This window comes from Myotis davidii, unplaced genomic scaffold (genome assembly GCF_000327345.1).
Source record: "Myotis davidii unplaced genomic scaffold, ASM32734v1 scaffold399, whole genome shotgun sequence".
NCBI lineage: Eukaryota > Metazoa > Chordata > Mammalia > Chiroptera > Vespertilionidae > Myotis > Myotis davidii.
Genome location: NW_006292094.1, coordinates 1,914,223 through 1,927,774, shown reverse-complemented (window position 1 = coordinate 1,927,774; position 13,552 = coordinate 1,914,223).

The following is a 13,552-nucleotide window of genomic DNA, read 5'->3' as shown; positions in this document are numbered from 1 at the left end:
GCTTTTCTGGATCTGTACGAGGTTCAACTCCAATGTCACCTCCTCAGGCCTTCCAGGCCTCTCCGTCTAAAATGGTAGCCGGTCCCTGCACACCATCCTGTCTCTCATTCTCTATTCCCTCAGCCCCGTTTGTTTTACTTCATAGCACACGTATCCTTATGCAAAATTATTTCACACATTTCTTTATTGATTGTTTATTGCATGTCACCACACAAATAAAAAGCACCCAGTAGAGTAGATGCTCAACGAATATTGATCCCCTTTCATATTTGATTTCCTTTCATTCATTCCTGGTTTGGCCGGTTCATAGCAGTGTGACCTTGGGCAAGTCCCATCTCTCTGCCCCTCAGTTTTCTCATCCATACAATGGGGCTAACCGTCCATCATACCCGCGAGGGCGGATGGCCACAACACGACGGTTGTGGAAAGGCCTGCTGCCCAGGGGACCTGCCACTGCTTGGCCGCCGCCCCCCCCCATGCAAATCCTCTGGATTGGGTGACATGAGTCACCTCAGAGCCTCAGCTTAGCATATCCCAGGCTGGGGAGGGGCTGCCATGGCCTGAGGCCTCTCCCACTTCTTACCCCATCATCACTCCACCCTGCTCCCCAGTTGGGCTCTCCACGGGGTTCCTTCAGGCCCCATGAATAATGAATGAAGCCTGGGTCTCTTTCAGAGCTTCTCACGATCCCTGGGGGGGAAGAAGTCTTTCTCTCTCTTGTTTTGATCCCCAGTCTTGGCCTCCCTCTCTGCCATGAGTCATCCAGTCTTTATCCTGCAGCTCATCTCGGCGGCAGCCTAAGGCCTCCCCACGGAGCCTCAGGGGCCCGGCTGGGAAGAGTCTGCCCAGTGTTTGGGTGGCCAGTGGGCAGACCAGGCCTCAGGAGTGGTGTGCCCAGGCTGGCCTGGATCGTTCTAGAAGCAATTCCAGCCCCCCTGCAGAGGCCAGGCAGAACCCACAGTCCTCCCTAGAGGAAGCCTGGAGACAAAGCCTGGAGCGGCCCTGAGTGCAAACGTGTGCCCCGGGATGGTCCCTCCGTTACCCCACTGGGAGCCACGCACGGCTACTGGGTACTGGCCATGGGCGGGCATCCTGCCGGACACTTCACACCTCTTATCTCATCCCTTCCTCTCGACCCCCTGGAGAGGTAGGGGTGGGTGGTCTCCTTATACAGCTCAGGAGGCAGCAAGCAGCAGATCTGTCTGGCTCCACTTCCTCGTTCTTCCTATGACACCAGATAGACAACACCAAGAATTCGGAGAAAGTTTATGGGGCTGCCCACTGGGGAGTCACCGGAAGTCTCTCAGGCCAGGGCCTGGGGCGACATCAGACTAGAGAGGACCCAGCCTGCTCCCCATACCCTCCCCAGGCCACCAGGACCAGAAAAAGACACCCCGGGGTGATCCCCCACTCACCCCCACTTAGGAGCATTTATCCACACCCCCCACCCCCATGGGGCGCTACCTCTCATCCCCGCTGGGGGCGGTGCTCCCACCAGCTTTGCCTCCAGAGCTTGGGAATTTCCTGGAGTTGAGCCCTCATGAGAACAAGCATCTTCTCACGGCCTTTGGGCAAACGGAGTGTGTGGGTGTCTTCATTAGCATTTTCATCTCTCTCTTTTTTTTTTTTTTTTTGGTATTTTACAAAATTCAACAACACATGGTGGGGGGAGGAAGAGGACGCTCCAGGAAGAGAGGTCAGGTTTTATGAGGTCTCATACCCAAAAGAGAGATGTTTTTTAGACAAATCCAACCCCAGGGTCAAAGAAACTTCTCATAATGTTTTTAAAAACATTTTTATTCTGGCCCTAGCCAGCCTGGCTCAGTGGATAGAGCATCGGCCTGTGGACTGAAGGGTCCCAGGTTCGATTGCAGCCAAGGGCACTTGCCCGGGTTGCGGGCTCGATCCCCAGTAGGGGCCGTGCAGGAGGCAGCTGATCAGTGATTCTCTCTCATCACTGATGTTTCTATCTCTCTCTCTCCCTCTCCCTTCCTCTCTGAAACCAGTAAAGAAACATATATTTTTAAAAATATTTTTATTCTGTGTTTTAATGACACAAGTAACATAGGAAAAGTTTCACTTAGAATTTCTGACAGTTCTGAAGACATGGAGGTCCTGCCCACAGTCCCCCTCTAGGGCCCTGGGAGCCAGCCCATCCTGCTGCCTTGGGGAGCATCCAGTGGGCTTTGGTGATTTTAACCATTTCCTCTGCCCTGTGAGCATGACCCCACTGGGGTCCCCCGTTTCCTCTGGTTTCCCCTTCAGCTTGGGCTTTCCTGGGGTCTCCATGAGAATCAGCGAGTGGAGGGTTCTGCCCCCGCCCCCAGCCCCTTGGCCGCCCCAGCTCCTCCGACAAGCCCGTGACAAGAGAACACGCAGCACCCGGAGCGCCTCAGCGGCCTTAAAATAGTAGCTTTGTGTCACTCGCATGAAGCCATCACACTTGGTTTTGTCTGGAAATGGAGACAATGGGCCCTGCACACCGTTTCCCACTCTCGGGAACTAGGGGTCTCACACCCAAGGACAAATACTAAAGGTCCCTTCTGATCAGTGCTGAGGAGGGGGATTCGGGCAGGAGAGGGTGGCCTGACTGCACGCTCCCACCTCCCGCAGGGCGTGGTCACCCTCCCCCCGTCCCGGCTGCCCCCCAAGAGCTGCCCCCCACCGGGCTGCCCTCCCGAGGTACCCAGTGTGGTTCGCCTGTGCACAGCTCCATTCCCCACAAGGTAACACCTCATATGTTCTAAGCGCTTTACATCCACAAGTTCGTTTATGACACAGAAACCCTATGAGGTGACTTCCGCTATTATCCCCATTTGGCAGATGGGGAGACTGATATAAGTCCCCAGGTGAGCACAGCTACTTGGTGGCAGAACCAGGACCAGGCAGGCTGTTCTCCAAACCACGACAGTCCACACTCCCCATGAGCACCCCTTGGAGGGGATGGGAGAACTTTTCATATTGAGAGTGGTGTTAGCAAGAGGACTTACCCCACAGGACAAGAGAAGAGCCATTTATGAAGCCTAAGAGGCGTGGGCTCCAATCACAAGCTTTTCCTCACCCCAGGACCTTTGCACATGCTGTGCCTGCTCCCCATACCCTCCCCAGCCCACCAGGACCAGAATAAGACACCCCAGGGGTGAATATTTCTCCCATCCTACCCACCCTTCCGCCTTTTCCCCTGGTGCCTAATTCTTCCCATGGCTAACTTCCTTTTACCTTTTTTAAAAATACATTTTTATTGTTTTCAGAGAGGAAGAGAGGGGGAGAGATAGAAACATCAATGATGAGAGAGAATCATTGATTGGCTGCCTCCTGCATGCCCCCTACTGGGGCTCAAGCGCACAACCCAGGCATGTGCCCCGACCAGGGATGGAACTGTGATGCTCAACCACTGAGCCACACTGTTGGGTTCCTTTTATCTTTTATGTAAGGAGTCAGAGTCACTCACTCGTTTTATTTATTCTTTCATTCGCAAAATGCACATGATTGCTATGCGCCAGGCACAATGTTATCGACAAGACAGACACAGCATCTGCCCTCAGGAGGCTTATAGACCAGAGATGGGCCGAAAACGGTCAGCTAAGAGACCTGCACATAGTAGGTGTTCAGTAAACCAAAGGCGGATTTGGAGGAGCAGCTGAGCCCATGGCACTGAGAGGGCTGGGTGCCTGGGGGTGCATCGAGCTGGCCAGGGTGCTCGTCCGCCTCCCCCGGCCGCCCGCGTGCTTCCGGTGCTCTCTTTGCAAGATGCTGAGAACAGAAGCTGCCTTCCCCTTCCTGAGTCATTTCACAGAAAAATTACTTCCCCACTTCCCAGCTCCTCCGAAGGGCCAGGTTGCTCAGAGCTCTCTACGCTCCAGTTGCCATGGCAGCCAAGTGGGTTTCGCCCACCCAGCACCCTATTAATTCCATAGATTCCCTCCATATTCTCTGAGGTCACTTTGTGCGGAGGCCCGTGCCAGCCCCGGACACACAGAGGACATGAGGCGCTCCTGAGTCCCAGGAGAGCCAGTAGCCAGGATCCTGGCAGGAGAAGATTGGAGACTCTACTCACACGCTAGACCCCTGAGCCTGGGCCAGTGGAAAACCAGGCATTCACTAGCCTGGGGGCGGGAGCAGCAGACAGGGCATCACTTCTGCCCTATGGCATTGGTCCCGTGGACAACCAGCACGTGAGAGGGGACTACACAGGTATGAACGCCAGCAGGTGGGATCGCTGGGGCACCTCAGAGGCCCACTCCACACTCAGTGACAACCTTTCCTCCTCCCCTGCTGACAAAAACCCAGTTTCAATCGGACGATTCCTCACTAATTCCAGCAAGAGGGTCTGATTGATTGGAGTGCCTCAGGTAATCCCATATTCCTTACCTGGAATTGTTTTATTTCTTATTTATTTTTAATATAGTTTATTGATTTCCTTTATTGAAAGGAGAGGGAGAGAGAGAGAGAGAGAGAGAGAGAAACATCAGTGATGAGAGAGTTCACTGATCGGGCACCTCCTGCACCCTCCACACTGGGAACTGAGCCCACAACCCAGGCATGGGTCATAGGTTGACACCCAACCACTGAGCCACACCGGCCGGCTGGAATTGTTTTAGGACCTGCAGATGACCCAATCCTGGCCAAGGGAACCTCAGGGGCTCTTGATAAAGTACCAATTCTAGAACTGCCCTATTTCCACACTGCCGCTTGCTCCATCAAATACATTTCTCATTGCTTCGCCTGCTTTTAGTTGAGTATTCGGTTACGTTCTGCCAAGCATACACCCATAGAAACGGGCACCTTGGCAAGCATCGGGAAATCAGGGCAGGCTTCTGAGAGGAAGTGCTTTTAAGCTGGGCCTCAATGCATGATTAGGAGTTCACTAGATCAGCCAGAGGGAGAGAGCATTCCAGACCGTGGGAAGAGCAGGAAAAGGCCCAGAGGTCTGATAGAACAGGGTCCCTTGGTTCCCGGACCAGGAGGCACGTGAGAGTAAGTGACAGGGGTAAGGGGCGACGCTGGGCGGTGAGCAGGGCCTGGGTCATGGGGGCCCCACCGACCAGGCTAAAGTGGCTGGACTTTATCCAGGGGGTGATGGGAGCCACAGGGAGGGGTGCCGCTACTTTTCACCAGGACCCCTCTGGAGGCGGCCTGGCGGGTGCAAAGGAGGCAGTGGGCAGGATGGACGCGCCGTCCAAACCAGAAGTGGGGCTCACTGTGGATGGTGGCACCAGGGCGACATCAAGGTCCCCAGCTGGGTACCGACCCCCCTACCCCCGAGAGCTCAGAGAGGGACTGCACTCTGGAAAGTGGCGAGTTCGGATCACCTCTTGCTCAAATCATGCGGTGGTTTCTCCTTGCACTAACAGTAAACTCCCAATCCCCCCTTTGCCTCACAGCCCCCCGGGGACCAGGCCTTGGCCCATGATGCTCCCTACCTCACCTGGCAGCCGGCCTTCCTCACCCAGCATGCTCTAGGTACACTGGCCCTGCGGGCACCGTCGTAAATTGTGAATGACTCGCTAAGGCTGGGGCTGAATCCTCCCCCTGCACCTTCCGCACCCACAGGCTCAGGGAGCGGGAGGCAGATGAATGGGCTGAGTGTGCCTCCTTAACTATGCAGCTTCCTGATCAGCGCTGCCACCAGCTGACTTCCCTTTCGCATGGAGTATCTGGCGGAGCAGGGGGCCGGGGTGGGGGTGCCAGTCCCCACCACGGGGACCTTAAAGCGATGGACCCTCTGACCCCTCGTATCAAATGAGGAAGCAATTGATTGAGAAGCAAATCAGAATCTGATAGGCTCGCCTTTATTGGGGACTCTGTCTGTCTGTCTGTCCACCCAAGGTTTTTTTAATATATTTTATTGATTTTTTACAGAGAGAAAGGGAGAGGGATAGAGAGTTAGAAACATTGATGAGAGAGAAACATCGATCAGCTGCCTCCTGCACACCCCTACTGGGAATGTGCCCACAACCAAGGTACATGCCCTTGACCGGAATCGAACCTGGGACCCTTGAGTCCACAGGCCGACACTCTATCCACTGAGCCACACCAGTTAGGGCCAAGGATGCTTCTACGAGTGACAAGCCCTCTGGTGGCAAGTCAGCCCGCTGCTGGAGAAGGTGTTCCCCAGCGCGTGGGGAATAAGAAAGCAGAGGCTGCCCCCCTCTGGCAGGAGTCGGGAATATAGGGTTCGTTAAAGAGCCCAGAGCCCCTACAGAACAGCCCCAAGCGGACACACCAGCTAGTGAAGCCACCTTTAATGACCACCTGCCCCGGGCCAGGCTCTTTGCACAGACCATCGCATCTCATCCTCAGAATAACCCTGTGAGGGTCCATCCTACGCACGAGAACGTGAGGCTCCGAGGGGGTTGCCGCTCTGGCCAAGGTCACTGGCTCGTTCAGTAGCAGAACCAGGGTCAAACCCAGACCTAAACCCAGGGTCCCAAAGCCCAGGCTTTTAACTTTTCGCCTCTGAGCATCATACGAGTTCGGGCTTCTCATGGATGACCTTTGTTCTGTTGAGCAACGTTCCTTATCTACCCACTTTGTTGAGAGCTTTTATCATGAAAGGATGTTGAATTTTGTCAAATGCTGCTTCTATAGCTATTGAGATGATCACATGCCTGTTATATTTCACTAGAGGCTCAGTGCACGGGATTCGTGCATTGGTGGGGGGTGTGGCCTGCGGGGATCTGCCCACTGTGGGAGCAGCCACTCATCCCGGTCAGCCCAGCGGCACTCTCATTGTGGGAGCGCACTGACCACCAAGGGGCAGCTCCTGCATTGAGCGTCTGCCCCCTGGTGGTCAGTGTGTGTCATAGCCACTGGTCGACAGGTTGTTCTGGTTTTTCCACCCTTTGGTCACTGGGCTTTTATTATATAGGATTCTATTAATGTGACGTAGCACATTTATTGATTTCTGCATGTTGAACTATCCTTGCATCTCAGAGATTAACCCCACTTGATCATGCTGTGTGATCCATTTAATGTGCCGTTTAATTCGGTTTGCTGGTATTTTGTTCAGAACTTTTTCAACTGCATTTATCAGGGACATTGCCTGTAGTTTTCTTCCCTTGTGGTGCGCTCATCTGGCTTGGTATCGAGGTAATGCTGCCTCACAAGGTGAGTTTGGGAGTGTCCCCTCCTCTTCAATTTTTTGGGGATAATCTGAGAAAGATTGGTGTTAATTATACGTTAAATGTTTGGTATAATTCAGCAGTGAAACCAGATCAGCGAAACCATCTGGCCCTGGACTTTTCTTGTTAGAAGTTTTTTGTAATTATTTTTCCATTTCAATCTTTTTCATCATCATTAGTCTTTTCACATTTTCTATTTCTCCATTATTCAACGTTGGTAGGTTGTATTAATTTCTTCTAAGTTGTCCAAGTTGTTGGCATATAATTATTCATTGTAGTCTTTTATGAGACTTTGTGTATCTGTGATAGTCGTTGTAATGTCTCCTCTTTTATCTATAATTTTATTTACCAGAGTCTCTTTTTTTCTCCGTCTAACTAAAGATTTGTCAATTTTGTTTACCTTTTCAAGGAACCACCTCTTTGTTTTGTTCATTGTTCCCTATTTCACTTATTTCTGCTCTAATCATATTATTTTCTTTCTTCTGCCAACTTTGCTCTTAGTTTGTTCTTCTTTTTCTAGTTCTTTGAGGTGTAATGTTAGGTTGTTTATTTAAATTATACATTTTATTGCTATAAACTATCCTCTTAAAACAGTTTTTGCTGCACCCCATACGTTCTGGTAGGTAGTGTTTCCATTTCCATTCGTCTCAAGATATTTTTTTTATTTTCCTTTTGATTTCTCCTTTGATCCATTGGTTGTTCGTTGATGTGCTATTTAATTTCCGTGTGTTTGTGAAATTCTCACCTTTCCTTCTGTTACTAATTTCTAGTTTCTTACCATTATGATCAGAAAAGAAGGTTGATATGATGTCTATCTTTTAGAATTTGTCGAGACATGTCTTGTGGCCTGATGTGTGCTCTAGCTTAGAGAGCGTTCTGTGTGTGCTTGAGAGACAAGAGTCGTCTGCTGCTGTTCAGTGGACTGTTCTGCATCTGTCTGCCAGGCTCATCTGCTGGGCCGTGTGGACCAGATCCTCTGCTTCCCTATTGACTCTCTGTCGGGGCGGCCGAGCCGCGCTGCGAGAGGAGTAGTAACATCCCCAACTGTTACTGTGTTGCTATTTATTTCTCCTGTTAGTTCTGTTAGTATTTGCTTTACATATTTTGGTGCCTTTCTTATGTGAAAAAAGTACACAGTATTTAATATATGTATATTTCTGTGCATATATTTACACATTTATATATTTATACACATTATATTTACATAAAATATATAGGCTATCTATACCATAAAAGGCCTGTGGTCGTGATGCCTGTGGTCGGGACTCACCAGGAGGTACGTTGATGGGTCCCGCGGTGGCCGCGGTGGGCGGGACTTCTGGAGCGTCACGGGGCGCCGGCAGTGTCAGCGGAGCGTGCGAGGCTTCGTTGGGCGGTGGACATGGCCCTGATGGCAGGTTAGGCCTAGAGGACCCTACACGTGCACGATGTAATCATGCACTGAGCCTCTAGCTATATATAATAGCTTACCATATAGACTATATGTACACATATGTATGAGTACAAATGCATATATGTATATATAGCATACAGTGTAAATAGTGTGTTATATAGTATATGTATACATAGTATGTATAAATATGTTATAGACTACATATACTATATTATATATGTATACATATCCTATATAATAAAAGGGTAATATGCAAATTGACCCTAGCAGTGGAATGACTGCTGGACCAGTCACAATGAGGTGCACTGACCACCTCTCGGTCCCTTTCCCCGACTGGCAGGCTCCGATCGCCTGATGGCAAATGGGGAACTGGGTGTGGATGGCAGGGGACGTGGGGAGTGTCAGGCCAAGGCCCCCACCCCGCTGGTAGCCCCTTACACAGAGCGCAAACCTGCGGCAGGGACGGGGCCAGTGAGCAGTGGGAACAACCGATCTCTCAGTCCCTTCCCCCGGCTGTCAGACACCGGTCACCGATGGAAACCGGGGATGGGTGGCAGTGGAGGGCAGGGCCAGCTGCAGGCAGCCGGGGAAGATGGCCCTGATCGCAGGCCAGGCTTAGAGACCATACCCACGCACAAATTTCGTGCACCAGGCCTCTAGTATATAACAAAATACTATTTCTAGAAGAATATATATAACACTGGTAACTGTTGTTGCCTCCAGGAAGAGAATCGAGTGCTGGGACTTAACTTTCACAATATACATTTTCTGTTCTTCTTAAATTTTGTATCAGATATCACCTATGCAAGAAAAATATTTAAATGTAATGGATACCTCTGTTTCATAGAATGTCAGGAGATAGAAATAGAGTCATGTGCCCCCCTTTCCAAAAAAATGTGAAAAGAAGCAACTATGCAAAAGAATTGGCTCACACAATGAAGTGTCCAGTAAAACCCACTATCGTGCACAAAGGGTCCCACTGGCCGTGTCTGAGAACAGAGGCGTTAGGCCCAGTCCCGAAGCCCGGCCTGCCCAGTGCATGGCCACATCCCTCCCCTTTGTGGGTGCCTCCCCTTTGTGGGCACTGCAGGCCCAGCACCCCAGGAACAGCTCAGGCAGAATGAGCCTTGCAGGGAACAGCCAAGGCTGACCCTCGCGTGCGCGGGGCCGAGCTGATGTCCAGAATGCCTCGGGCACATTTACACTGCCCTGTGTCCGTGACTGGCGGTCAGAATAGCCCTGGTTTGATGCCATTTCATTCTTGCAGGCCGGTCTCTTTCAACCCGTAGCCATCCTTATTTCAACTTTCTTCCCATGTGTTCCAGCCCCTTCCTTTGGCTTTTAAGTACAACTCAATTATTAATCGTTCTCTAACTGAAGCGTTCCTTTTTCCTTTCTAACTTCATAATACATTTATTCTCACCGCCCACCCCCCTCCAACCTCCCCATTTTCTATCTTATCTCTATTTGCTTTTCATGCAGAATCTTGATGTTCTGGACCCAATTCCACTCTTGCTTCCTGGCCCGTTCAATTGAAAGCAACCAATATTGATCTCCACGCCACAGAGCACTTCCCAGTTGTCCCCAGCGCCGTTTAATGCGTCCATTTGTAAAGCTTCTGTCTTCCTGAATCCATTTCCCTTCCGATTAACTTCACAATAAGGGCCCTTTGCCACAGTCCCAGCCATCCTGCTCCTGGCTCCGCTCTCAGGTGGCTCTGCTCCCCTGGCCTCTGTGCCCAGGTCCTTCTGTGGCCCTCGGGGCCGCAGGAGCCTCCGCCACCTGCCCTTAGCCCCGCTGAGAAAGGAGATGGCCCTGGGGGTGCCGGGCCCTGGGAAACCGAGGCACCCTAGGCCCTGGGACATGAGGCCGGAATGTCGACAGCTTCTTAATCACATAAGAGCACATTGATCGATTTCCTCCTGGGTCCAAAACCTATGTAAGAGAATGGCTTCTGTCTTCTGGTTGTTGTTGTTTCGGAATGTGAGGAGGCCTGAGCAAATCATGTAGATGAGAAGGGACTTATATCTAGAATATATCAAAAAACCTACAATTCAACAAGAGAAGACCAACAAAGCAAATTTTAAACGGACAAAGAGTCTGAACACACAGTGAACAAGCCCAGGAAAAGATGCTCATCATCACTCATCATTAGGGAAACGCAAATCAAACCACAAAGATACCATGGCACAGACGCTATGATCATGACTTTTTTTATATATTTCTTTTCTCTGGCTCTATTTTTGTTCATCAGTTTATGTTGTTCAGTATATTTTTACTAGAGGCCTAGTGGATAGGCCGATGCTCTATCCACTGAGCCAAACCGGCTAGGGCTAATCATAATGTTTTTAAAAATATTTTTTATTGCTTTTCAAGGGAGACGGAGAAAGAGATAGAAACATCGATGTTTCTGGCTGAGCAGCGTTCCCCCTGTGGGAGCTCACTGACCATCAGGGGGCAGCTCCTGCATTGAGCTCCTGCCCCCTGGTGGTCAGTGCACATCATAGTGACCAGTCGTTCCACTCTTCAGTCAATTTGCATATTAGCCTTTTATTATATAGGATTGATTTCAGAGAGGAAGGGAGAGGGAGAGAGAGATAGAAACATCAATGATGAGAGAGAATCGTTGATCAGCTGCCTCCTGCACTCCCCCTACTGGGAATGGAGCCTGAAACCTGGGCATGTGCCCTTGACCAGAATGGAACCTGGGACCTTTCAGTCCATAGGCCACACTCTATCCACTGAGCCAAACCAGCTAGGGCTAATCATAACGTTTTTAAAAATATTTCTTATTGCTTTTCAAGGGAGACGGAGAGAGAGATAGAAACATCAATGAGAAACATTGATGGGCCGCCTCCTGCTTGCCCCCCACTGGTGATTGAGCCCAACCTGGGCATGTGCCCCAACTTGGAATCGAACCAGTGACCTCTTGGTGCATGAGACAACGCTCAATCAACTGAGCCACACTGGCCGGGCGATCATAACTTTTTAAAATGGAAAATAGTAGATGTTAGCAAAGATATGCAAAAAGTGGACATCTCATGCATTGTGATGGAGAGAAATGCAAAATGGTGCAGCCCCTGGGAAAAACAGTGCAGCGGCTGCTCGATAACTTAAGCATAGAATTACCATGTGACCCAGCAGCTCCCCTCCCGGGTATATATGCCAACAGAATTAAAAACAGGTGCGCAGACAAACACGTAGCCAAAAGGTGGAAACAGCCCAATGCCCAACACCTGATGAGTGGTTAAACACTCATTCCTATGTGCCCAGGCCATTGGAATATCGGGGACACCTATCAGAACGGCTAAAATTTAAAATGGTGGCAATAAGATGTGGAGAAATTGGATCTCTCGTTCATTACTGGTGAGAACGCAAAAGGATATAGCGGCCACTGGAAAACAGCGGGCAGTTTCCGCAATAGGTTCAATACTTGTCCGACTCAGAAGGTATTTCAATATCCTTGAACTGAATGTGTCCAGTGGAAAATGAGATTGCAGATGTAGTTAGAAACCTGGGGGCCCCAAGCGGAAACTTCCCAAAGACCTTCTCTCCCCAAGGGGAGCGAGTAGAAAGGAGGAAAGCGAGGTCTGGAAATTTACTTCAAGGCGGGGGAGGGAGGCAGCCGGCTGTGGCTGCCTCATTTCTGGCTCCGAGGTGAGCTGGCCGCTCGCTGCACCCGGGATATTAAAGGAGCCGGACTCACTAGGAGACAAGCAGGGTGCAACCCGACTTCCTCCCACTTAGGCCTTCAAACCCACCGTCTGGCCTCCAACCCACCGCCCAGCCATACCTCTGGACGCTCTGTAGCGATTTCTCTCAGCGTAAGCTTTGTAGGGCTCCCTCCCCTACCAGGCCCTTTTCTGCCCGTCCCTGGCATTGGTCTCTTTATGACTCCCTTGGGAGCCCTGCTCTGAAGGCCTCCGGACCCCTCAGCCTCTATCCAGTGGGAGTGACCGGGCACAGAGCCCTCAGAGGCCTTTGACACTGGGCAGGGGGCAATATAATGTTTGTGTAAATAAGCAAACAAATAAAAATACAATTGTGACATTAATGGCTCAGTGGTTGGGCACAGTTCCGTGCACCCAAAGGTTGCCAGTTCGATTCCCAGTCAGGGCACATGCCCAGGTTGTAGGCTCAGTCCCTAGTAGGGGGTGTTCAGGAGGCAGCCAATCAATGTTTTTCTCTCATATGGATGTTTCTCTCCCTCTCCCTTCCTCTCTCTCTAAAAATCAATAAAAATATTTTAAAAATAAAACCTAACAAAGAACTGGAAGAACAAATATAAGCAGTTTGGTATTTGCTTCAGTGACTAATCCTATCATAATGATCTATAATAATAAAAGCGTAATATGCTAATTAGACCAGACATCCTTCCGGAAAACCTTCCGGATGAAGCCAGGCTGGGAGGGAAGCCCGGGTCGCTGGTGCCAGTGGGAAGCTGGTGCTGGAAGCCAGGGGAAGGAAGGCCTACTCTTGCACGAATTTCGTGCATCAGGCCTCTAGTAAATAAATAAAAAGCTAGAAATATTTTAAGTCTTCCCCCAAAGCAGTGGTCGGCAAACCGTGGCTCCCAGGCCACATGCAGCTCTTTGGCCCCTTGAGTGTGGCTCTTCCACAAAATACCACGTGCGGGCGCGCATGTACAGCGCTATGGAAACTTCGTGGCCCATGCGCAGAAGTCGGTTTTTGGCCTGGGCGAGTCTATTTTGAAGAAGTGGCGTTAGAAGTGGGGGGTGTCGGTTGGGCGACAGGGGACACGGCGCAGGCGGGCCGGGGGAGACGCAGCATGGGGGGAGGTGCGTGATTCATGCCCCAGTTGAGTGAGCCAGTCAGTCAGCAGCCTCATTGTGCAGTGGTTAGTGTTAGTCACGTCCGCAAATCGTGCACGGGTGACAAAAGTACCTACTCGAAGCATAAAGTTACCTGTATTTTTCCAACCAGCTGCAAATCCTACAGGTATTTTTGTCATCAATTTAAGAATTCTAATTCTTTTGTGTTGGTGGCTTTATTATTATAAAATGAAACATTTCAG